General features: G+C 38.0%; 1 protein-coding gene across 1 annotated transcript in view; it reads left to right on the forward strand.

Moving 5' to 3' along the window:
- The window catches only part of MOSMO (modulator of smoothened), a 72,335-nt gene that overhangs the window by 6,106 nt on the left and 39,319 nt on the right, over positions 1 to 26,910 (forward strand). The gene's annotated exons all lie outside the window — the stretch shown is intronic.

Genomic DNA, 26,910 nt, shown 5'->3' on the forward strand with positions numbered 1-26,910 from the left:
GAAGGACAGGATTTGGTTACCTAAAAGGGCAAAAGTTTTGAGATTGTGTTCTCCTTGAATTTAAAAAACATTAATAAAATTTCTTCCTTGGCCTTTTGAACCTGTTTCCAGTAAATTTCTTTTTTAAACAGTTTTATTGAAATGTAATTCACATAATCATAAAATTCATCCATTTAAAGTATACAAATCAGTGGCTTTTAGTATCTTCACAGAGTTGTGTCCTACCATCACCATAGTCCATCTTAGAACACTTGCATTACTCCAAGATCAGGCTAAGAGGTGTCTCTTAGCCTCCTAGGCAATCCCTAATATGCTTTCTGTCTGTTGATTTGACCATTCTGGACATTTCCAATCGTAGAATCTATGTGATCCTTTGTGACTGGCTTCTTAAACTTAGTATAATGTTTTCAAAGTTCATCCATGTTATGGTATTTTTTTTTTCTTTAAGAGACAGGCTCTTGCTATGTTGCCCAGGCTGGATTCAAACTCCTGGGCTCAAGCAATCCTGCAGCCTCAACCTCCCAAGTAGCTGGGACTATAGGTGTGGGCCGCCACACCTGGCTATGTATTTCTTTTTATTGCCAAGTATTCCATTATATGAATAGACCACATTTATTTAGCCATTCATCAGTTGGTGGACATTTGAACCACTCCGTTTTTTACTTTCAAGCATAAAAGTCTATGAAGATAAAGTGATTAAAAGATGTTTTTATGATGAGTTCGTGTCCTTTGTAGGGACATAGATGAATCTGGAAACCATCATTCTCAGCAAACTGACACAAGAACAGAAAATCAAACACCACATGTTCTTACTTATAGGCAGGTGTTGAACAATGAGAACACATGGACACAGGGAGGGGAGCATTGCACACTGGGGTCTGTTGTGGGGGACAAGGGAGGGACAGCAGGGGGGTGGGGAGGTCTGAGAGGGATAACATGGGGAGAAATGCCAGATGTAGGTGACAGGGGGATGGAGGCAGCAAACCACATTGCCATGTGTATACCTGTACAACAATCCTGCATGATTTGCACATGTACCCCAGAACCTAAAGTACAATTTAAAAAAGAAAATAAGATGTTTTTAAAATTTATTTTTAAGAAAGTGACATTATCAGTATAATATATTTCAGCATATCAAGTAATTAGCAATAATTCAAAAACGGTCTTTTATCAATAAAAATTCAAAAAATGAATTATCAATAAAAATTCAAAAAACAGTACTCACAGGACATGCTTAAAGCTTGAAATCATTTATGATACTGTGAATTCCCAGTGTAGACCAGATTTTCCAATAGGAGATTAGATCTCCTGAACAAAGCATCAATATTTCCTTTACAAACTCAGTTCCAAACATCATCTCTTACCATTACCAACAGAGATGGAACCACTTCAGAATAGAGAATATATATAAGCCTAAATGTTTTTGGAGAAGGGGAATTTAGGATCAAGAACATGAACAGAAGGCATGCCTAAATGGAAATCACTAAAAGAAGGAAATTCAGAAGAAAAAAAAATTAAAAACTGCTGATGCATTTGTTAGATTGGCCATACTTGCATCCTTCCTTATCTGGCTGCCAGAACCCCTTTCAAATTTTGCGTAGTAATAGTTACATACATCAGTTCTCCACTGTTCCACTTAGTGTGATCAAAAACATCATTGTTTAATCCCTTTCCTGATAAATAGTGAGTGTGTATTTCAGTTACAGTATAGTAAAATGGTTCTGTAGGATTTGGAGTCAGGCATATCTCAGTTTGATTCTTGGATTCTCTTTTTATTAGCTTTGTGATTTGGGGCATGTAATTTGATTTTTCAGCTATAAAATGGAGATGATATATATACCTCAAAAGATAGTTGTGAGGAAATAAAATGTGGCATGAGAGATTAGCACATTGTCCAGTATATAGTAAATGCTCAAATATTAGTCATTTATTATGTAAAAGATCAAAACATTTGCATTTTTTAGTGTTTCCTTTTTGTACTGTCTGTCTTATTTATTTATTTATACCCTGCCTTGTTCCAGAAAGAGATTTAAGGCCACATGGTGTGTCTGTATTTGAATGTTCGTGAGCCCAGCTGGGTCCAATCTGGGAAGAGAGACTGCATAGTCAGTTACACTTAATGTAATATACACTTAATGGGACACATGTAAGTACCAAAACCAAGGAGTACTTGGGTTTATATGTTTTTAGAACAGATTGAAGAGGTTTTCTAAGTGAAAGACAGCCTAGCATAGTGGAAATGGCGCACAGACTTTGGGGCAAACCAGCATGTAGCTAAGTCTCAGCCCCACTATTTACTAGCCATGTAATTGATCTTAGACAAGTTAAGGTTGAGGATTTTTTATTAATAAAAATTCTGTCATTCAGAGCTAATACCTCTTTCTTCCAATAGTTATGCAGGTTTAGACCCCAACTTTGTTCTCCTGTGGGTTAAAGTGTATTAACCACAGTGTATTGTTAAGATCATTTAGTTCAGAAGTTATTTTTAAAGGAATTTGTCTAAGAGCTGGTAGTACAGTTGGAGTATCAAGTCAATTTTTCTCACCTCAAAGTGTGAAAATAAGTTTGAAATATATGAGGTAGTTGGTTCTTTATAGAAACCTGGCAAACAGTATAACTGAAAATTTAGTTTATGGAATGAATTTTTTTCTAGTTACTAGCTTCTGTAATGCAACTGTGAGTTCATTTTTTCCATAACCCATTTCAATACATACTTAGGCGGTGGGCCATATTGCCTAATCTTATAGGGGAAATTTAGACATGTAATGAAGTGTAGCTGTTTATGAAATTGTTATTGTTGAATTATAAATAAGAGCTTAAGCATGCAACCTTAATGCATAATTATTTACATAGTGACCTTGTTTGATATGCTTCTCTAAGAAACCCAGGAAATTAGGTTGTACATTGATAGCAGTGACAAGTATATAGGTATAAATTTCATATTTACAGCTTTACCTTTGTGATGGTTTATATAACATGACATTCATGTCTTTTTGGTTGTCAGAATGTTTTATTTTCAAGTTCTGAAGCTACACATTTTTTTTCCAAGTACTTTCTAGAATTCCTTACCCAACTAAGCAGCTAGTGGCTTTATAATTAGAAAACCTGATTCAACTGATAACAACAGATTGAAAATAGCACTTATTTCATCCTTTATCGACTACAAACTGATGAAAAAGTAATGTTGGGAAAGCTGTTGTAGAAATCCTAAAGAGGCGTTGATAAGAGCCATGAGGAAACCTGAAGATCTTTGAATATCAAGATACCTTAAAATCAGTACCTGGATTAAAATCATTTTTCAATAATATACCCTTACTGTGTATTTCACTTAAATATACTATGTTTGTAAATTTTACTGTGTATTCTCTTGTTACCTGTAAATTACACGGAGGAGAATTCTTGCCAGATATGCAATGAGCAAGTAGAATGTGATGTTCCTTTGGGGTTTAGTGCTTTAAAGTTGACAAAATAAAGAACATATGGCCTTGGGTGTTGCTATTAATGTACTTGCATGTACTTGTGAGTATATACCAAACAACATGTATAGTTTGCTTAAGGGAAGTTTCAGTGTGTGACTCCAATTCATTGTTGAAGTATATTGATGTATCTTTGAATAGCTGCTTTTTTTTTTAATTAGCAAAAGGCTGCACTTTTTTGTGTGTCTCATTATACTAGCTTTGCTATAAATAAAATGTCACATTTGGCATTTTGACACTTGCCGTTATATATATTGAGCAAAAAGGCAGCTGTTGACTTTTAATATAGATCTGTTCAACCAGGGACCATATACTACTATAGTTAGAGATTGAACAGGAATAGAAAAAAATGCAGTTGGGTGAGTCAAGTAAGAAAAAGGAAGAACAAAATTCATTATTGCAATATATTCACAGTAAGTTGTTTACCTGGAACCTTGTTGGGTCTAATTTTAGCCATAATAATAGAAGCTCTTTTCAATCATAGGCCATGTTCAGATCAGTTCTGCTGACCAGGCCACTGACTTCCAAAGACAAAAATCTTTAAGGCCGCTTAGACTATCAAAGAGATGTGACCATTTCATTTACAAAGTATTATTTTAATAAAATATTTAATTTACTATGGACATTTAAAAAAATCTTCCCATAGGTATTCCCTATGCCATTGGACTTCATTCCAGACTGGCTTGCAACAAATGCTATTGATGTATTTGGGGTCTATAAGAAATCTGTACAGAAATAATCAGAGAGATTATGTTTAAGCAAATGAAAAAACTCCTTGAGGTACCCTATACTCTAGTAAGATAAAATTGTATACATATGATCAAGCAATCAGAGAGGAGGTAGAATTTGAGCTTAACAGATGATACGTTTAATAATGAGTATTTAATAAGGAAGACGGGTGGTTCTTGTTCTTGAAGAGGGAATGGCATGAATAAAGGCAGATAGAAGGCAGGGAAATTTCTATTCCAGTCCATTTCTCTATATTGCAGCTTATTTATCCTTTCTAAAGGACAAATAGAGTAATAAATACATAGCATTTACTTTGTGACAATTTCTTTTCTAGACATTTTACATGTGTTAATTGATCCCCACAACGTCCTTGTGTAAATGCTATTATTTAGATAGCCCTATAAAAATACAGAGGTCACTTGCCTAATGTCACACAGTGGATCCTGGCTCTTAACTATTGGATGTGCTTGTACCAGAAACCTTCAGTGACTTAATCTTCCACAAAACAAAAGACATTCAAGGCTTTTCACAATGTAGCTTCACTTTATAATACTTAATGGCCTTAGATCCTGCTTTTTACCCTGCATGGATGTTCATTCTAGCCACTCTGTATTACTTTCTGTTTCCTAAGTACAATCTGTATTCTCATCTGTAATTCTTTTCCTATGTTTGTTATTCTCAACCTGAAATATCCTCTCCAGTCACCGTTTTATCAGTATCCTACCCATCTTCCAAGCATATCAGCTGCCATCTTCATAAAACCTTTTTTGATCCCTTACCTAAAGTGATTTTCCCCCCCTTGGTAACACTTTGCACATTTTTTTATGGTAGTATATCTGTATCATGGTTATTTGTGTGGCACTTGCCCTATTTTCTAGTATAAATTTTTTTCTAGTATAGATTTTTTTTAAGTTCTTTGAGAGCAGGGAATATGATTTATTGATATTTGTACCTTAGGCAACATTCAGTCTAAGCTTGCTTAAGTAGAAAGAGGAAATGTTATGGTTAACACTAAGATTTTGAACCTGGGCTAGGGAATAAAATTGAGAATTTAGAGAGTGAGGTGATTGTAAAAAGTGAGAAATTGGTTTAAACATGTTCTGTTCGAGGTGAGAGTAGGATATGCAAGAAGAAAGGGACTAGAGCTCAGAAGACAGGAATATTTGGCACTCCCAATCTTTTCTCATTTTCACAAGTGTGATACTTAAATTGTTACATATCAAAGTAGCTGCATATCCATAGAATTCAGTCTTCGTTTTTTTTAATCTATCAGTTGGTTTTCATTTGGAAAATAAAGTCCAGCTACTATATGAATCATTCCTGACTTTAATATTATAAGATGAAACATAATTTGTAGGTTGTTTTGTTGATTCTCTGGGTCAATACGGAAGTTCGATTTCTAGACTAGCCCATAAGACCATGTTGTAGCTGAAATATTTACTTTTGCAACAACAATAGTAGGAAGCAATACAGTTGCTTTACTATTTGCATCTTCAAAAGATAAAAAGGAATAAGAAAGGGCAGCTTATTTCTCTGATTCTTTATCAGTTTGACTTAAAGCTTACAACATTCCTCCTATGTGATATAGTTGTTCACTGAGATTCTTCTTATATATGTCAACAGTGTTTTGAGTTTTCTGGCTTGTAAATTGCCCTGATAGAGAAAGCAGGGAGAATGTATGTGCAAGAGGTTTCCTGAAGTGGAATAACCTGAGGTAGAGTTAACTCAGTGGAGCTGAGGAAGATATGTGTTAATGCATGCATGTGCGTATGATATGCGTAGTTTGCTATGAAGGGGGTTGGCAGGGGGTGGTGAGGAACTTGTAATGGGTAAATGATCTCTCCCATGAGGAAGCAAGATGAAATAGAAGAGGTTGGATCCAATGTTCCTCATCTGAGCCCATGGGAAGGGCCATTAGTCTGGTTACTGTTTGTTGAGGGGACCTCCATGGTTGGTAAGGAGAAAAACAGTATTTTGTGTGCCACTTTAGGTATGATGAGGTGCAAATGAAGTCTATTTAACTCAAAGAGTACATATATTGAAATCTGGGTTCTAATTCTGGCTTTCCCATAGATGTTTTGTTTGTACTTGAAAAATTACCTGAGTTTTGTTATTCTTTATTTTCCCTCAACTGAAAAATAGTTCCTGTCCCCCCTTCATCTTCATGAATATCCTTTTACTTGAAAATAGAAGTGAGTATATATGATATGTTAAATTCTTAGGAAAGTATTTTATTCACAAAGTTATAATTAAAAGATATGGGGGCTGGGCTCACTCACGCCTGTAATCCCAACACTGTGGGAGGCCAAGGTGGGCGAATCGCTTGAGCTCAAGGAGTTTGAGACCAGCCTGGGCAACGTGGCGAAACCTCTTGTCTACAAAAAACAAAACAAATTAGCCTGGCATGATGGCATGTGCCTATAGTCCCAGCTACTCAAGAGGCTGAGGTGGGAGGATCTCATGAGCCTGGGAGGTGGAGGTTGCAGTGAGCCAAGATCGGGCCACTGCACTCCAGCCTGGGTGACAGAGTGAGACCCTGTCTCAAAAAAAAAAAAAAAAAAGGATGGTGTTGAAGTCAGAACTCAGTTCAAATATTCTGGTTCTGCTGTTTACCAGCTGAGTGGCTTTGAGCATGTTTTTTGGCCTCTTTGAGCTATAGTTTTTTCATGTATAAATGGGAATAATACTTCTTACCTTGAAGGGTGGTTGTAAGAATTAATATATCTGAAACATCTACCACAGTGCAGGCACACATGGTAACTGTTGTTATTGTGGTAAGCAACTAAATGGATTAATCTCTTATCACATTTGATACATACAGCATAAACATTGCAGTTGATGATTTGCCCACCATACAGTCACTGAAAACAATCTGATGTTTTTAAACTAGGATATATCATTGTTTTATCCCTGGCTACCCATATCAGTTTTTTTTTTTTTAATTAAAAAAAATAATTTCACTATGTTGCCCAGGCTGATTTCGAACTCCTGAACTCGAGCAGTCCTCCTGCCCTGGCCCTGGTAATATCACTTTTATGATGTGTGTTGTAACGGTGCCCCTGATACTTGGATTGCTACCTTCTTCCAGCCCAGTGCACTAAGAGTACTAGACAGCTTATCCAAATGCTTATATGCAAGTGCTCTACTGCATATCAAAGGTAACATGTATTTGTGGATTTTTCAAGTGTGATGACAGATTGTACTAAGCCACTAGCATTCTGTCAACCTTCCTACAGTAGCCAACATTTGCTAACTGGGTTATGGATGTATTCTGTAGTCCTAGGGTAGATTTTCCCAACTAGCTGGGCATGTAAACCATGACGCTAACCTCATTAGTTGAGGTTAGTCACTATTATGAACTGAATGCGCCCCTCCTTCCAAATTCACAGACCCCCAATGTGGTGGTATTAGGCAGAGGGATTTGGGGAGGTGATTAAAAAGAGGTCTAGCCCTCTTTCTGCTATATGAAGATATAATGAGAAGTTACCAGTTTGTAACTTAGAAGACCCTCACCAGAACCGGGCCTTGCTGGCACCCTGATCTCAGATTTCCAGCCTCCAGAAATGTAAGAAATGAATTTCAATTGCTTTTAAGCCACCAGGTCCTTTGTTATAGCAGCCCAAGTGGACTAAGACAGTACCAAGTGTCAATCAAGGGTTCTTTTTTTTTTTCCCAAGGGTTCTAAATGTAAAGGATGATTGAAAATCACAGGTAGCCTATAAGATAATTTATTGTATAGTCTTAATCATTTTTTATGGTGAAACATAAAATGTGAGACTCTGTTTTTTCATCCTGTAGATAAAATACTTTTGGTTTAAAATTTTTTTTAATTGAGTCACTTAAGAAACCATAGCAAAGAATCTTATTTAAAACAAATGTAGACAGTCATATATCAGCGTACTAAATCACCTTTTAGACTTGTACTCTGGATAAGATCTAGTGGATTAGGATTAGAAGACAAACCCTTTTATGTTGACATGTTACTAATACAGGACTAATCCTGGGAACCTCAGACTCTTTCTAAAATTCTTACCATTCAGTAGGTAGCTATTATCCTGTAACCATTTAGAATTGCACCATTAGCTATGTAAGATGTCAGCTTTAAGTGGACCACCCTGTATTTAAGATTTAATTATCCTTTATTGTGACTATCTTGACAGTTATCAGGGATGTTGGGTACATTATGGGTTTTCTCTACTGTGCTATTTCTTTTATTTTTTGCCTCTGTAAGTTGCTGGGCAGTGCTTTAGTCTCTCTTTATTAGCCTAGAATTAACTAAACTATTGTATCTCTTATCCATCACCTCCTACTGCACTCTGCCCTTCTATTTAGGAGCCTGTTGTAGCAAATCTCCAATGGCCATTCAAACAGTTCGTACCTAGATGAAAAAGTTCAGGGTACAGATATCATCAGCCATTCTCAATGGTTAGTTTCCATTGACTTAACCAATAGCCCTCTGCTGTGCTCAGCTCCTGTTTCTCTGAGCTTGGGGTTTTACTGATTGTTTTTTAGAAAATCCATCAACTTCTCTAATGAAGAAGACTGTCTTTTGACTGAATTGATATAGGCTACAGAGATACTCCTTTTCTGTGAACCTATTTTCTCTTGTATACATTCAAGAAATTGTTCAGTGATTCTGCTTTGTTGATGGCATTCTTGTCATTTTCCCATGCTGCTATGGAATTTCATATAAATATTTTATATATATATACACACACACACTTTTTTTAATTGTATTTTAGATTTTGGGGTACATGTGAAGAACATGCAAAATTGTTGCATAGGAACACATGTGGCAGTGTGATTTGCTGCCTTCCTCCCCTTCACCTATATCTGGCATTTCTCCCCATGCTATCCCTCCCTACTGCCCCACCCCCCGCAGTCCCTCCCCTATTTCCCCCCAACAGACCCCAGTGTGTAGTGCTCCCCTCTTAAGAAACAGTTTATCTAACAAAAGGACTATAACACTATTTTACATTCTTAATTCTCACATAAAGCACATTTTCAAATTAGTTGCCAGCCTTTTAAAAATTATATTGAAATCCTGGACCTAGATATTTTTGACAATTTCTTTGGTATATTATATTGGTCATTTCAGTAGCCAATCTTTGGTCATTTCAATGGGATTTGGAGAAGACAAGAGAATAAAAGGACTCACTTTACCTCCCAACAATGTTTAATGAATGTTGATTGAGTGAAATCATTAGTTAGGTAGGGCAGTTGATTTGGCCTAGATAATATTTACAAATATGTATAAGAGATTTAGTCTCTAGTTGATTATCTTTGAAAGCATTTTTAATAGTGGGAAAGTTATGACACAATAATTTCTTAAGGTCACACATTTCTTAAGCCCCAAAAGGTTTAAGTTTTGTGGCTCCTATTTATGGCAGGAACATATGTGTGATCAGTTTGAATGCAGGAGACATATTGAAGTGGCTAACAGCACAGACTGTAGAGTCTAGGTTCAAATTCTACCTGTTCTCTCCGGACATGGTGGCTCACTTGCCTGTAATCTCAGCATTTTGGGAGGCTGAGATGGGAGGATTGCTTGAACCCAGGAGTTTGAAACCAACCTGGGCAACATAGCAAGACCCCATCTCTAAAAAAAAAAAATTTTTTTTTAATTGCTAGTCATGATGGTGTGTGCCTGTAGTCCTAGCTACTCGGGAGGCTGAGGCAGAAGGATCACTTGAGCCTAGGAGTTCAAGGCTGCAGTGAGCTATGACTGTGCCACTGCACTCCAGACTGGGCAAGGAAGCAAGACCCTGTCTAAAAAAAATTATTTCTGTTCAGCTTACTAGCAGCATGATCTCGGGCAACACACCTCAGAGGTCTGTTTCATGTATATAAAACACTTACAGTGCTTGGCACATAGCACTGTGTAAGTGTCAACTAAAGTTAATCAGACTAACTTTTGAAGTTAATATAGTCTTTTCAGGAGCCACAGGAAATTATCTTAAAATCAATCATAAATATTTTGTTGTAATAAATACTAAGTTGTAGATATAAATGTTACCATACTGATTCTACTGTTTACATATAAATTCTAGTCCATAGACAACTGGCTAAAGTGTTTACCTCATATAAATAGTATCACTGCTGTAAAGAAGGGTAGTCTTACTAACTATTGAAAAAAAGTAAATTTCAATATTGACTACAAATTGAAATCAGTGAGCCTAATTGTATATCAAATTAATCATGTAACCATCAAGGAAAAAGAGAATTATCACGTAACTTTTCAACATAGAACTCTAACTGTGCTCCCTTAATGATGGGATATAACCTAAGGACAAAAAGGACTGCAAAGAAATACTGATCTTAGTAGGTAACAAACCCCCAGAACAACTCTGCAGGGAAAATGTCCCCATTTTGCTGTTGAAGAAGCATATTCAAAGAAGGGAATAATTTACCTGGCATTAAATAATGCTGGAGTCATTATAACATACTGCTGTTTTTCTAGCGTACTGTTTCCCACGAGTCCTGTGCTAGCCATCCTGGTTTATTTACTACCTCTCTCTTATTAACATCCTCTGTAACTATTAGAACCACATTTTCATGAACTTACTAACCATTTGAGTCTCCTTTTTTCAATAATTTCATTCCATGTAATCAGGCCTAGTTTTTTGAAATCTGCTTTCTTAAGGGGTATTTGACCTGCCCATTCTTTACAAATTGTAAGATGACCTAGATGACCTACAGCTTTTTTCCTAATTCCTCCTACTTCACCAATAACTAGTTCCTGGAATATTAGTTAGTGTTCAAGTCACAATTACTTATGGATATGGACTGTATGATAACTATGTCTGGAAATTGTATATGAGAGAATTCCATTTTCTTTGAGACAGGGTCTCACTCTGTCGCCCAGGCTGGAGTGCAGTGGCGCAATCTCAGCTCACTGCAACCTCTACCTCCCTGCAACCTCCATCTCCCGGGTTTAGCGATTCTCCTGCCTCAGCCTCCTGAGTAGCTGGGATGACAGGCACGTACCACCACGCTTGGCTAATTTTTGTATTTTTAGTAGAGAGGAGGTTTCATCATGTTGGCTAGGCTGGTCTTGAACTCCTAGCTTCGTGATCCACCAGCTTCGGCCCCGACAAAGTGCTGGAATTACAGGAGTGAGCCAGCGCGCCTGGCCTGAGAATTGCATTCTTAAAGACATTAATCTGTTTGTAATTTAGGATATCTTACAGTGATTCGGTAGTGAGACATATGGGAGGGGGTGGTAAAGAATGCAACTGTTGGACCTGTGCTTTTTACATGAAATAGTGGAAACAAGTATTACTTTATAAGCTGGTTTCTGAAATGATTGGTTCATTAAAGAAAGCAAATAAAAATAGCAATAAAACTAGGAGATAATAACTGGTTGGTAAATGAACTCTATGTCCTTTGAAAGGGGATGATTAAAGAAGAAAATATGTAAATAACTTGGGTACACAAGCTGCTATTTGAAATTCTGCTGAGTAAAAATGATAGGAGTTAAACTGTTCAGGAATTTAGCTAGCTCTTGCTTAAAGTACTTCATGTAGCAAGTCTCCAAACAGATTTTTAAATTACAGCGTTTGAAGATCCTCTTCTTGAATTAACAGAATCAAAGTGAAATTCTGTTTTTTAAATCACTCCTAAACTGTCTTTACAGTGTGTGGCTTTAAACTATAATTCTATGTAATATACCAGAGAAATTGTCAAGAAAATCTAGGTCTAGGATTTCCGTATAATTTTAAAAGGAAGTAAGGTGGGCAATCAGATTAATTTGAAAAAGTGCTTTATATTACAAGATTGCAAAACTGTTGTTATAGTCCTTTCATTAAGTTGACTGAATTTCTAAACACCTGGAGAAAATTATTTTAGTATTTTCTGTCCAAAATAGTGGTTTGTAGAAAATATGCCACTTGTCTGTGGAAATCAATGTTTATGAGACATCTTTGTTAATGTTTCCAAAGTTTTAACTCTCTGGACAAACATTCACGAAAAATTTTACGGTTATAAAAAATATTCCTAAATAGTAAACTTTGAGCATGGCTGTGGAATCAGACTTGGTTCATGTTCTAACCAACTTTTTCTAGCTGGTGCCTTGTCATTTAGCCTGTTACTCAGTTTCCTCATTGAATTGTTTTGAGAATTAAATGAGCATACATAAAGCACTTAATACTACGCCCAGCACTAAGTAAGCACTCACAATGTAGTAGCAGCTATAATTATTTATCCTTCTTCCTCTCCTTTTTCTCCTCCAGATTTATGAGTGATGGGGACAGAAAATTTCTTAATCAGAGTGCCCTTTATTTTCATCTCAAGGTTTTGAAGTAGAATTTAGCACAAAAATAGATTTTTCTGAACCAAAACACTGAAGATTCTGTTTGGGAAGTGAGAAAGCAAGCTGCTAAACACCTACTCTACTTGTGCAGTGAAAAGAAAATTGAATTTCTCATTTGTTTCCTGCCCCTAGCCCTTGCCTTCAGTTTCTCTGCCTCAATATGAAAATATCTATATTCCTTTGGAGACAGTTGCCTCACTGAAGCCACAAAGAGCAGTCTCCAGGAGTTTTATGGCTAGCTAACCATAACCTTTTGGAAGAACATCTGGATACAGTTTCCATTTTTAAAGTCTGTCATTTTTTTGTTCATTAGATTTGTATGGCTCAAATTTATTGGTGTCAGTTATTTTCCTAGGTTGTACCATCCATTTTGAAAAGATGAATGTCTTTTATCCAGAAGATGTAAAGTATATAGGTCATAATCAATAAAAATTACTATCTTCAGTTAAACTGGAGTTTTCTCTTCATGTTTTCAGAATATAATCATTAGACCAAACATGTATGCATATGCATTTATATCCATCCATGCAAATGTGACTTTCCTGTATTATGATTACTCAGCTGCAAGAAGTGTACTAGAAGTTATAATATCTGTTTTATCATAATCATTTCAGCAATGTGGATAGGGCTACTGGACCCTGAAATTTAAAAAGAGAGCATCTTTCTTTATGGTTTTATTTTTTAAATTTTGATAAAATACACATAACAAAATTTACCATCTTAACCATTTTTAAGTGTACAGTTCAGTGGCATTAAGTTTATTCACATTGTGGTACCACCGTCACCCCCGTCCATCTACAAAGCTCTTTTCATCTTGCAAAACCAAAACGCTACACCCATTAAATAACAATTTAAAAAGAGAGGATCTTAACATCAGAATCACATAATTACTACTCTATAAATATCTGACAGGTGCTTCCTTCTAAAACAACTGCTTTCTTTTTAAATTGACCTTTCACTATTCTTAGCTTCTTCTAGGAGTTATTATATATAATCTACTCAGTCATATTTTCTTTAATTTTTCTCTTTCTACAACTTTACTTTTCCAAAGGTGGTGTAAATTACATGTTTATGTTCCCCTATGTTTATACTCAACTTAACCTTCCCTCACTCCCATAGGTTTGAATGAGTGTATATCATCAGAGCGTTGTTTCCAATACCCTCTGCTATGTTTATACTTTTAAAAGTCCTTAAAGTCAAGAGTGTTAAATGTACATTTTTGACATTTTAAATACCTCCAGTTTTGAAAGCATTTATTCTCTGGGCTCTTAGATACATGTATGATTCATAAAATGAAATAGGGCTGCCTGTAGTTATTTCTTGAGTTGCCATTTAGAGTCTTCTGGCCTTGTCATCTGTCTATGGAAGAAATCCAGCATACCTTACTGTCATGTACGTCATTGTAGATCTTATAGTTTCAGAAAATTCTCTTTCCATTTCTTCAGAATTCTCCCATTTTAAAGCTTTTTCCTCTCCAATTTTATCACCAAAATGTAGCTGTGCAGTCACCTGACCTGGAACTTTAAACACTTAAGTTTGCTGGACAGAAAAATGCTGTTACATTATTCAAGGCTTTCAAGCAGTACTTGGACTTCTAGTAGAATTTTTTTTTTTTTTAGGAAACAGGGTCTCACTCTGTTGCCCAAGCTGGAGTACAGTGGTACGATCATAGCTCACTGCAGCCTTGACCTCCTAGGCTCAAGCGATCCTCGCATCACCCCTCATGTAGCTGGGACTATAGGCGTGGGCACCACCATGCCTGGCTAACTATTTTTTGTAGAGGTGGGGTTTCACCATGTTGTCCAGGCTGCTCTCAAACTCCTGGGCTCAATCTTCCTGCCTTCACTTCCCAAAATGGTGGGATTACAGGCGTGAGCCACAGCACCTGGCCAGAATTTCTAAGTTACCAGATTGCTAAACAACTTCACAGAAAAAAATTAATTATAGTCTGAAAATACTGTTTTCTTCTAACTCCTCTCACCGTAAATTCATGCTTCTCCACTTCACTCTCCCCAGAAAATTCTGGAAGTTTCCTAGCAAAATTGCTTATTGAAGCCCATTCAAACTTAAGTTTGAAGAAATCTACACAAAGGACATCACCATGTTATTTGAGACTCTAGATTTACTATTTATTCTACCTTCACTCTTATTTAGAATTGATAAGCGTGCACTGGGCCTTAGTACTACTCTCTTGGATCTGATTTTGCAGACAGATATTCACTGGGATGCAGAATCTATCATACATTACTGTAGAAAAAGATTCAAATATAGTTAACGTATTTGAAAATCAAAACTGTATTTTCCAGTCAAATTAAACATGAATGTCTGCACAAAGCCTATCCAGTTAAGACAGTGTCATTATTTTTCCTTTTGCAAACTTCCTTAGAGAGTCTGAACATTAAGTGCTTCATGCATATTTCTTAGGCAAAACATACGTCAGTACTTTTCTCTTTACAATTAAATATTTCCAGTAGTCTGGGGACTCTTTTTTTGTTTTTAACTATTTCTCTCTCTTTTTTTTTTTTTCGTTGTTATTGTTGCCCAGGCTGGATTGAAGTGGCGCAATCTCGGCTCACAGCAACCTCTGCCTCTGAGGTTCAAGTGATTCTTAGCCTCCCAAGTGGCTGAGATTACAGGCATGCACAACCATGCCTGGCTAATTGTATTTTTAGTAGAGACAGGGTTTCGCCATGTGGGCCAGGCTGGTCTCGAATTCCTGACCTCAAGTGATCTGCCCTCCTTGGCCTCCCAAAGTGCTTCTTCTGAGCTGACAAATGATTACCAAAGTGATTCTGATTTATGGTTAGTTTATCCCATTTTTTGAAAAATATTTTCTACCTTCTCTAGGCCAACATGCAGTAAGGCCCAGTTTTAGTGGGCGATACAGACAATTAAACAGTTAATTGAAAGTCAGTAAGAAGAGTGCAAAAATAGTATTAAGTGCATATTGCAGTTGAAGCATATTAGATGTTCCTCTAACTCAGACATGGAAGATTAGAAAGAACCACATGGAGGAATGACATCTAAGCCAAGATGTAAAAAGAAAAAATTTGTCCAGAGAAGGAAGGGCTGTAAGAATGTTCCAGGTAGAAGGAAGCCTCAGAGGTTTAAAAGAATATATTACGTGTAGGGGTCCTGGAAGCTCAGTGTGCCAGGAGGAGTTTGAGGGAAGGAGTGGCATCAGATGACTAGATGGGGAAACAGGGACAAGATAATGAAGAGCTATAATGAAATGTAATTCCAATTTTCTTTTTAAAACAGATTTATTGATGTATAATTCACATTATACAGCTTACCTCTTTAAACTATACATTTCATTGTTTCTTTAGTATATTTACAGAGTTATACAATCATCAGTCACCACAGTTGATTTTAAAACATTTTTGTCACCTCAAAAAGAAAGCCTGTACCCTTTAGCACCCCTCCAACTATGCCAGTCCTAAGTGACTGCTAATCTACTTTCTGTTTCTATATAGTTTACCTATTTGGATATTTCACATAAAGGAAATGATAATGTGGTCTTTTGTGACCGGCTTCTGACAGTTAGCATAATGTCAAGGTTCATCTATATTGTAGCATGTATCAGTACTTTATTTTTATTACCAAATGATATTTCCTTGTATGGATATACCACATTTTATTTTTCTATTCATCAGTAAGTGGACATTTGGGTTCTTTCCACTTTTTGTGACTATGATGAATAATGCTCCTGTGAACATCCATGTACACGTTTTTGTATAGACATGCATTTTCATTTCCCTTGCATGTATACTTAGTAATGAAATTGCTGATTCATACAGTAACTGTATCTTTAACTTTTTGAGGAACTATCAGACTGTTTTCCAAAGTGGTTGTACCATTTTACATTTCTATTACCAGTATAGGAGGGTTCCAGTTTCTCCACATCCTCACCGGTACTTGTTATCTGTGTTTTTGACTCTAGCCATTCTGTTGGGTATAAAGTAGTTGCTCTTTTGGTTTTGATATGCATTTCCCTGATAACTAATGATGTAGCGCATCTTTTCATATGCTTTTTTTTCCCCCATTTCTGTATCTTCTTTGGATAAAAGTCTATTCTGATTCTCTACCCTTTTTTTTTTTTTTTTTTTTTTTTTTTTTTTTTTTTTAGAGAGAGAATCTCACTCTGTCATCCTGGCTAGAGTGCAGTGGAGCAATCTTGACTCACTGCAACCTCTGCCTCCCAGCTTCAAGTGATTCTTGTGCCTCAAGCCTCCTGAGTAGCTGGGATTACAGGCACATGCCACCACGTCCAAGCTAAATTTTGTGTTTTTAGTAGAGATGGGTTTTTGCCATGTAGGCCAGGCTGGTCTCGAATTCCTGGCCTCAAGTGATCCACCCGCCTTGGCCTCCCGAAGTGCTGGGATTACAGGTGTGAGTGACGGCACCTGGCCCTCTACCCATTTTAAATTGGATTACTTGTCTTTAATATTGAATTGTAACAGTTCTCTTTTTTTCTTCTGTTTTTGAGACTGGGTATAACTTTGTTGCCCAGGCTGGAGTTCAGTGACCCAGTCATAGCTCACTGCAGCCTCAAATTCCTGGGCTAAGGTATCCTCCTACCTCAGCCTCCCAAGTAGCTGGGACTACAGGTGCACATTACTCTGCCCATCTAACTTTTTAATTTTTCCATAGAGATGGGATCTTGCCATCTTTCCCAGGCCAGTCTTGGAACTCATGGCCTCAAGCAGTCCTCTCACCTTGACCTCCCAAAGTCTCAGGATGACAGGTGTGAGCCACCATGCTTGGCCTGAGTCAATTTTATACATAGTGTGGGTAGAGGTTCAAATTGATTCTTTTGCATGTGACTATCCAATTATCCCAGCACTACTTGTCGAAAATACTATTCTTTCCCCATTGAATAGTCATGTCAACCTTGTTGAAAATCAGCTGATCATAAATATGAGAGTTTACTTCTGGACTCTCAGTGTTTTCCATTGATGTAGGTCCTTATACCAGTGTTGCATTATCTTGATTACCATAGCTTTGTATTACCATAGCTTTGTAGTATTATAGGTTTTGAAATTGAGAAGTTTGAATCCTCCAACTTTCTACTTTTTAAAAAAATTCCTATGGCTATTCTGAGTCCCTTGCATTTCCATATAAATTTTAGGATCAGCTTACTAACTTCTGCAGCAACAACGACAAAAACCCAGCTGGGCTTCTGGTAAGGATTGCATTTAATCCGTAGATCAACTTGGAAGTATTGTCTAAGTCTTCTAATCCATGAGTATAAAACGTCTTTCTATCTATCTCTCTATCTATCTATCTATTTATTTTGAGACGGAGTCTCACTATCACCAGGCTGGAGTGCAGTAGTGGGATCTCGGCTCACTGCAACCTCTGCCTCCTTGGGTTTGAGCAGTTCTCCTGCCTCAGCCTCCCAAGTAGCTGGGATTACAGGCACATGTCACCATGCCCAGCTAATTTTTGTATTTTTAGTAGAGATGGGGTTTCACCATTTTGGTCAGGCTGGTCTCGAACCACTGACCTTGTGATCCACCCACCTTGGCCTCCCAAAGTGCTGGGATTACAGACGTGAGCCACTGTGCCCGGCCGTCTTTCTATTTATTAAATCTTTAGTTTCAGTAACATTTTATAATGTTCAGTGTACAAGTCTTGTTTGTTTGTTTGTTTGTTTTGAGAGGGAGTCTTGCTCTGTCACCTAGACTTGAGTACAGTGGTACAATCTTGGCTCACTGCAACCTCCGCCTCCTGGCTTCAAGCAGTTCTCCTGCCTCAGGTCTCCTGAGTAGCTGAGATTACAGGCACCCGCCATGACACCCAGCCAATTTTTGTATTTTAATAGAGATGGGGTTTCACCGTGTTGGTCAAGCTGGTTTCGAACTCCTAACCTCAGGTGATCCACCTGCCTCAGCCTCCCAAAATGCCTGGATTACAGATGTGAGCCACCGTGCCCAGCCTGTACTTTTTTTAAAAAAAACTTTTTTAGTAATTGACCTTGAGTCTGCAGTACATGAGTTTACATACTGATATATCTATCATAAGTTGAAAATACCCTTAAGTTGAGGTTGGTCACAGTGGCTCATGCCTATAATTCCAGCACTTTGGGAGGCCAAGGTAGGAGGATCACATGAGGCCAGGAGTTCAAGATCATCCTGGGCAACATGGAGAAGCCCTGTCTCTACAAAAGATAAAATAATTAGCCAGATGTGGTAGCATGTACCTGTAGTCCCAGCTACTCAGGAGGCTGAGGCAGGAGAATTACCTGAACCCAGGAGGCGGAGGTTGCGGTGAGCCAAGATCGCGCCATTGCACTCCAGCCTGGGTAACAAGAGCGAAACTCCGTCTCAAAAAAAAAAAATAAATAAAATAAAATAAAAATAGGCAGGGCGTGGTGGCTCATGCCTGTAATCCAAGCACGTTGGAGGCCAAGGTGGGCAGATCACCGGAGGTCAGGAATTCAAGACCAGCCTGACCAGCATGGTGAAACCCCGTCTTTATTTTAATATAAAATATATATATATATTTTAAATTGAAAATGCATTTGATACACCTAACTACCAAACAACATAGCTTAGCCTAGCCTACCTTAAACATGCTCGCAATACTTACATTAGCCTATATTTGGGCAAAATCATCTAACAAAAGGCTATTTTATAATAAAGTATTGAATATATCATGTAATTTATTGAATACGGCACCGAATGTAAAAAAATGAACTGGTTTTATAGGTACTCAAATGCATATTGCTTTCACACCTTGGTCAAGTTGGAAAACTAAGTCATGGACCACAGGGATACTCTATGCACATTTATAACCTAATCTAAGTTCACTTTCAAATAACACTATACCACTTAACAGGTAATACAATTACTTTATAACAATATTCCCAATTCCTTTCTCCTCTTATTTCTGTCATTCATTTTACTTACCCATAAGCTGTAATCATGGACATATTGTTGCTATTATTTGTTTTGAACAAACTTGTCTATTAGATCAATTAAGAATAAGAAAAATAAAAGATTTTATTTTGCTTTTATTTATTCCTTCTCTAATGTGCTTCCTTTCCTTATGTAGGTCCAAATTTCTGACCTAAATCATTTTCTTTCTCTCTAAAGATTTTCCGTTAACATTTCTAGTAAGGCAAGTTTTCTGATGAAAAATTCTCTCAGTTTTTGTTTGAGGAAGTCTTTATTTCTGTTTCATTTTTGAAGGATAATTTTACTGGATGCAGAAGTCTAGGTTCATGTTATTTTTCTTTCAACACTTAAAATATTTCACTCCTCTCTTCTTATTCATGTGATTTCTGATGAGAAGTCTCATGTAATTCTTATCTTTGCTCCTCTGTAGATAAGGTGGTTTTTTCTCTGGTGTTTTTCAGTACTTCCTCTTTATCTTTGATTTTCTGCTATTTGAATATGATATACCTGTGTGTAAATTTTGTCTCCCTTGATGTCTTTGGGGTCTAGAGACTTTTTTTTTTTTTCTTTTTTTGAGACAGAGTCTCACTGTGTTGCCCAGGCTGGAGTACAGTGGTTGCCCAGTCTCAGGTGATCCTCCCACCTCAGCCTCCCAGGTAGCTGAGACTACAGGCATGTGCCACCACACCCAGCTAAATTTTCTTGTATTTTTTTGTAGAGATGGGGTTTTGTCATGATGCCCAGGCTGGTCTCGAACTCCTGGCCTCAGGTGATCTGCCCTCCTTCACCTCCCAAAGTGCTGGGATTACAGGTGTGAGCCACAGTGCCTGGCCAAATCTTCTTAAATAAGGCCTAAGAGCTGCTGTTCTTTGAGTTATATACCCCTTTGATTATACAGGAGCCCTGTCAATGTGACAGTAAGGTATCTTACTTTATCTTTGATTTTCTGCGATTTGAATATGATACACCCGTGTATAAATTTTGTCTCCCTTGATGTCTTTGGGATCTAGAGACTTTTTTTTTTTTTCTTTTTTTGAGACAGAGTCTCACTGTGTTGCCCAGGCTGGAGTACAGTGGTTGCCCAGTCTCAGGTGATCCTCCCACCTCAGCCTCCCAGGTAGCTGGGACTACAGGCATGCGCCACCACACCCAGCTAAATTTTCTTGTATTTTTTTGTAGAGATGGGGTTTTGTCATGATGCCCAGGCTGGTCTCAAACTCCTGGCCTCAGGTGATCTTCCCTCCTTCACCTCCCAAAGTGCTGGGATTACAGGTGTGAGCCACAGTGCCTGGCCTAATCTTCTTAAATAAGGCCTAAGAGCTGCTGTTCTTTGAGTTATATACCCCTTTGATTATACAGGAGCCCTGTCAATGTGACAATAAGGTACGTGAGGAGGGGAAGAATTCTATAATCCTGTGAGGAGATCTCAGCCTTTGAGTGAGCCTGTGCCCTGGGCTGTGACCTTCACAAGTGCTTCTTGGTCCCCTGCCTCATTTAGGTGAGACAGGAAAGCTAGAGAGGGCTAGAGTTGGGTATTCAGTTCAGCTCTGGTGAAATAGTTTTTTTTCAGGCAGGCCTTGTTAAGAACAGTATGCTCTGGGCTTATTTCAAAATGACTTCTTTCCCCTTTCCCCTGCCAGAAGCAGGAGGGGAATTTTTTTTTTTTTTTTTTTTTTTTAAATCTTCACTGTGAGAACCTTGCAGAGCTCCTAGAGATAAAAGACAAAAATATGCCCTCCCTCTCCTTGCTCAAGCCTGGGCCCCTCTGGGATTTTTAACTCTCAGATTTAATCACACTGAGCCTCAGAAATTCCTGTTACAGGTTAGGTTTTCCTACCTTCGTTCAGGTTTCTGTGGAGGTTTTGAGGTTTCTGCCCCTGTAACTTGTGACTTTCTGTATCTGTTCCTCCCTCCAATTTTACAGGCAGCAGTTTGCCCTGTGCCCTCAGTTCTCTGATGGATTTAAGAAAGTTGTTTATACTCGTTTTGTTCAGCATTTTTCTTGTTCTGTGGATGAGGATGACAACCTGTAAGCTCCTTACATGTCTAACTGGAAATCAGAAGTTACCTACTTATTTTGTTAAATGTATTCCTAGGTTTCTTGTTTTGGGTGTTGTTTTTTTTTTTAATTTTGGTTGTTGTTGTTACATTTTGTGGTTTTTGCTTGCTGTTATGTTATAAATACATTACCTTCTAGTTTTTGGATTGCTCCTTGCTAGTGTATAGGAATACAACTAATTTTGTATGTTGATCCTGTATCCTGCAGCCTTTCTAAACTTACTAGTTCTAATAATGTTTTAAAGGATTTGCTTTTGTACTTAATTGCTTTAGCTAGAACCTCCAGTACATTGTCGAATAGAAGTTGGAAACATAGAAATCTTTGTCTTTTAATTTTTATTTATTTATTTACTTATTTATTTTTTGAGACAGGGCCTTGTTCTGTTTCCCAGGCTAGAGTGCAGTGGCCTGATCATGGCTCACCACAGCCTGGACATCCCGGGCTCAAGTGATCCACTCACCTCAGCCTTTCCAATAGCTGGGAACTATAGGTGCATACTACTACACCTGGCTATTTTGTATTTTTGTAGAGACAGGGTCTCCCCATGTTGCACAGGCTGGTCACAAACTCCTGGGCTCGAGAGATCCTCCTGCCTCAGCCTCCCAAAGTGCTGAGATTACAAGCATGAGCCACTGGGTCTGGCCTAAAATTTTTATTAGTTTTTTGGTTTTCAGGGTTTTTTTAGTGGCAGGGCTGTGTCACCCAGGCTTGAGTGCAGTGGTTCAATCATAGCTAATTGTAGCCTCGAACTTCTGTGCTCAAGTGATGCTTCTATCTCAGCCCCATGAGTAGCTTGGACTACACTACCATGCCCAGCTATGTTTTAAATGTTTTGTAGAGACAGCATCTCACTGTGTTGCCTAGGCTGATCTCCAACTCCTGGCATCAAGGTATTTCCCCACCCGCACTTGGCCTCCCAAAGCACTGGAATTACAGGTGTGAGCCACTGTACCCAGCCACAAAATTAGTATTTAAGAAACTGCCAAACTGTTTTCTGAAGGGCCTTTTATACTGTGTTGAGAATTTGGATTCCACTGTAAGGGCAGTAGGAGGCCATTTCAATATGAATCCTGAATTTAATATTTTGAATTTGAGGAGGTTGTCAAACCAGAGAATCTGCCTAATGGGCAGGTGAATGTATGAATTGGAAACTCATAAATTAGACTGGGATTGGAGACACAGAATGAAAAGTCATCAGCATATGATTAATTTTAGAAACTATTGTAGGAATATTTTCCAGGGAGAGTAAGAAGATGAAGCAGAAACAAGAGAACCCAGGACAGAACCCTGAGGGTCACCAGCATTTTAAGGATGCTGAGAAAAAGCTAGACTCAAGGGGAAAACCAGCTGGGCATGTTGGCTCATGCCTATAGTCCCAGCTACTCGAAAGGCTGAGGTGGGAGGATCGCTTGAGCCCAGGAATTCAAGGTTGCAATGAACTATTGATCACACCACTGCACTCCAGCCTGGGTGACAGAATGAGACCCGGTCTCTAAAAAGGAAAACCGAACAAAAATTTGATATTATAGAAGCCACAGGAAAACGTGTTTTCAATAAGAAAGAAGTGGTTTGCAGTTTTGGCCAAAAAGGAATTAAGGTATAAGATTAGTTTCTCCAACTATGCTCTCACAACACAGAAAACTTCTGTGACAAAGTGTGTGTTTTTCCCACACTCACCAAGCAGTTCTCCAGCAGGTATCAGCTGGGTGTCCTGTAATTCAACTCAGTTCTGACCCTATCTACCTGGCAATAGCATCAGATCCCATAGGTTGAGGGATGAGACCTACAGCTGCCCCCTACTCCTAAGCCAGTTGCAAGCCCCAGGTTGTTTTACCTGTGCTTCTGATCAACTGGTTAGAAATCAGCTTTCCTATGACCTCTTCCTCAGGTTCAACTAATTTGCTAGGACAGCTCACAGAACTCAGAGACTCAAACTTACTTATTATAAAGGATACTACAAAGAATAGAGATGAAGAGCTGAATGGGTCAAGGCATGTGGGAAGAAGTGTAGAACATCTATGCCTTCTCCTGGCATACCACCCTCCAGGAAGTTCTTTGAGCCCACTCCTTTTGGGGTTTTGTGGAAACTTCATTACATAGACATGATTGATTAAATCCTTGGCCATTGGCGAGCAGTTCAACCTTTAGCCCCTCTCCCTTACCTGGAGGTTGGCTGAAAGTCCGAGCCTTCTAATCATGCCTTGGTCTTTCCCACAACTATCCTCCATCCTGAAGCTATATAAGGGCTGCCAGTCACCAGCTATCTCATTAGCTACAAAAGAAACTCATCACTCTGGAGATCCCAAGGATCTCAGGAGCTGTGTTGGGAAACCTGATGAAAACCAAATATTTATTTCACAGTATAACAAGATGAAATTGAAAAGTACATTGGTCGTAAGGCGATTGTTAATAACCTTGGTGAGAGAAGCTTTAGTGAAGTGGTAAAGTAGGAGCCTCATTCACAATGGGTTGAGAAATAGCTAGTAGGGAGAGTAAGAGAACAGTGAAGATGGAATTTTGCCTATGCAAAGGAGAGTGAGGTTAGTCAACATCCATATGAGAAGGAGCCAGTAGAGAGGGAGGGATTGATAATGCACCAAAATTGATAGATCAAGGACCCTGATAGTACCAGCGTGGTAGGGCATACCAGAGGGATATATTTTAGGAGACAAGAAACACTTTTTTGTGTGACAAGAGAAAAGGAAGTGAGGACCAATGAAGATGAACTTAATTTATAGATATGGTAGAAAGCTGAGGGAGTCTACTTCCGATGGCTTATATTTTCTCTGTGAGATAACAGGAAGGGTCACTTGCTAGGAGTGAAATGGGAATGATAATACTGGTAGGAAGTTTGAAAAGAGTTTTTAAAAAAAGGTGGAAATAGCTACTGTAGAGAATAAGGGAGAGCTGGCTAAAAAAAAAAAACAACAACAACAGATTTCTGGGTTGTAATGAGGGCCTAGTTGGGTCCATAAAGCATAATTTTTTAATGATGTCAGTCTTACAGTTATGAACTTTTTTCCAGCAGAGTTCAGTGATCTGGGTGGAGATGTGGAAAAGGAGACCATTGTGTTCATCCAAAGCTGGGATTTGTCCCACGTGACCTGGGAGAAAGCAATGAATGAACTATGCATAGTGCTCTTAATAGACATTGAAGTCAGGTCTCCAGTCTAATCTTGACTGCTTAGTGACTTAGGTAGACTACTTAACCTTCTCTAAGCTTCAGTTTCCTAACACTAATCATACGGAATCATCAGTTTTCTAATTATCATAATCATCTATTCTCAGTGATGGGAATTAAATGGGGCAAGTAAACTCTTTAACACATAGTTTGATACATGATAAATGGCAGTAAGTAGAAGTTTTTAACATTATTTGTAACCCAGTTCTGTCCCTCATAAGCTAAGTGACCTTAGGCAAATTTCTTTCCTTTTCATCTATAAAAAGGAAATTATAATACTTGTTAGGAATTTTCAGCTGGGTATCTTTTGAGGAAAAAATGCCAGGCACTATGCCTGACACAGCCTTTAACCACTCAGTAATGTTAGTTGAAGCAGAATCTGTAAGGAATTTTTTAGAAAATTAGGTTAGAAAGTTCGGTTTGGAATTTTGGCCTTTGTCTTATCATTAGTAGGGTACCTGTAAAAGTTCATGAGTAGAACTTCACTGGGCATGGTGGCTCATGCATGTATGTAATCACAGTATTTTGGGAGGCCAAGGTAGGAGGATTGCTTGAGGTCAGGAGTTCAAGACCAGCCTGGTGAACATAATGAGTCCTTGTCTCTTACAAAAAAAAAAAAAAGTTCATGAGCCAATAGATAAACTTAAAATGGTGTTTTAGAAATACGAATTTATAAGTGGTATGGTAGGATCTATGTCTCAGCTGGATATCACCTCTTTAGAGAGGCCTTCTGTAACCATCCTGAATCTAAGATAGCAGCACTCCCTCCTCCTCTCTAATGCCTTACCCTATATCATTTTTCTAATGGCATTTATGACTCTGCAATCACCTTGCTTATTAATTTGTTCACTTTTTTACTGGCTCTCTTCACTAGAATATATGCTTCATGAGAAAAGGAATATTGTCTGTCTTACTACTGCTATATCTCAGCACCCAGAACAATGCCTAGCACATAGAAGACATTGGATCTGTTTATTGAATGAATGAAATATAATAGGGACTGGAAAGAGAGAGACTAGTTAATAAATTATTAGAATAATTTCAACATTAGGACACAAAAGATCTGGATAGAAATGATGACAACTATGGAAACAGAAGGAACAAATAAGAAAAATTGAAAACCAAATACCTCATGTTCTCGCCTATAAGTGGAAGCTATATGATGAGAACACATAGACACATAGAGGGGAACAAAACACACTAGGGCCATAACTAATAGGGATTGGGCTTAATACCTGGATGATGAAATCTGTACAACAAATCCCTGTACCACAAGTTTATCTATGTAACAAACCTGCACATGTACCTCTGAACTTAAAAGTATTTTAAAAATTACAAAGAAGGATGATTTTTGGCATATTAGAGGGCATAATAAGCAGGCAATAAGAATGTTTTCCAAGATTTCCAAACTAGGTGATTGATGCAGTGACAGTATTGTCATTGAAAGTATCTGCCTTCAGTTCCTTTAATCACTTTTTATGACAAAGATTTAGAACAAACCGTGCCTGGCCTACACTGATAGGCAGTAAATACCTGAAGAATGAATGAAAGAAAATGGGGTAAGTCAGAAGGTTACATGTAAGATGCGTTGTATGTTTAAAGTAACAATAGAACATCTAAGCAGATGGAGGGGAAGGCTTAAATTCTAGAAAGAATAAAGGGCCTTGAGATTTACAACATTCAATAGAAAAGGTGCAGCCCTAGAGATTGACAAACAGCAGGATTATGGTTACAAGTAAGTAAAGACACGCTTGTAATCCCAGCTACTCGGGAGGCTGGAGCAGGAGAATGGCTTGACCCTTGGAGGCGGAGGTTGCAGTGAGTGATGATTGTGCCACTGCACTCGAGCCTGGGCAAGAGAGCGAGACTCCATGTCCAAAAAAAAAAAAGTAAGTAAAGACATTTAGTTCTAGGAATGGTGGAGATAGCTACAAATATTACATGCTTCAGAAAACTGAAGAAAATGAGGACTAGGGAAGATGTTTGGATTTAGAGATTTAGAGGACATGATCTGGGAAAGAACAATTTAAATGCAGTAATGAAGTGAAAGTCATATTACAAAGGGTGTGAAGAATGAGTGGACAGTGAGATAAATTTCACCCACAGAGCTAATGATAAGAGAGGCACTGTGGCAATCTGAGGTGGAATCATTTAAGGGAAGCTTAGTTTGCCTTTTTTTTTTTTTTTTTTTTTTTTGAATACAGAAGCATAGTTTGGAGAAAAAGCAAGAGATCTATAGCCTAAGACAATTG

Source organism: Aotus nancymaae, unplaced genomic scaffold, assembly GCF_030222135.1.
Source record: "Aotus nancymaae isolate 86718 unplaced genomic scaffold, 86718_ANA_hifiasm-v0.15.2.pri h1tg000049l, whole genome shotgun sequence".
Lineage (NCBI taxonomy): Eukaryota > Metazoa > Chordata > Mammalia > Primates > Aotidae > Aotus > Aotus nancymaae.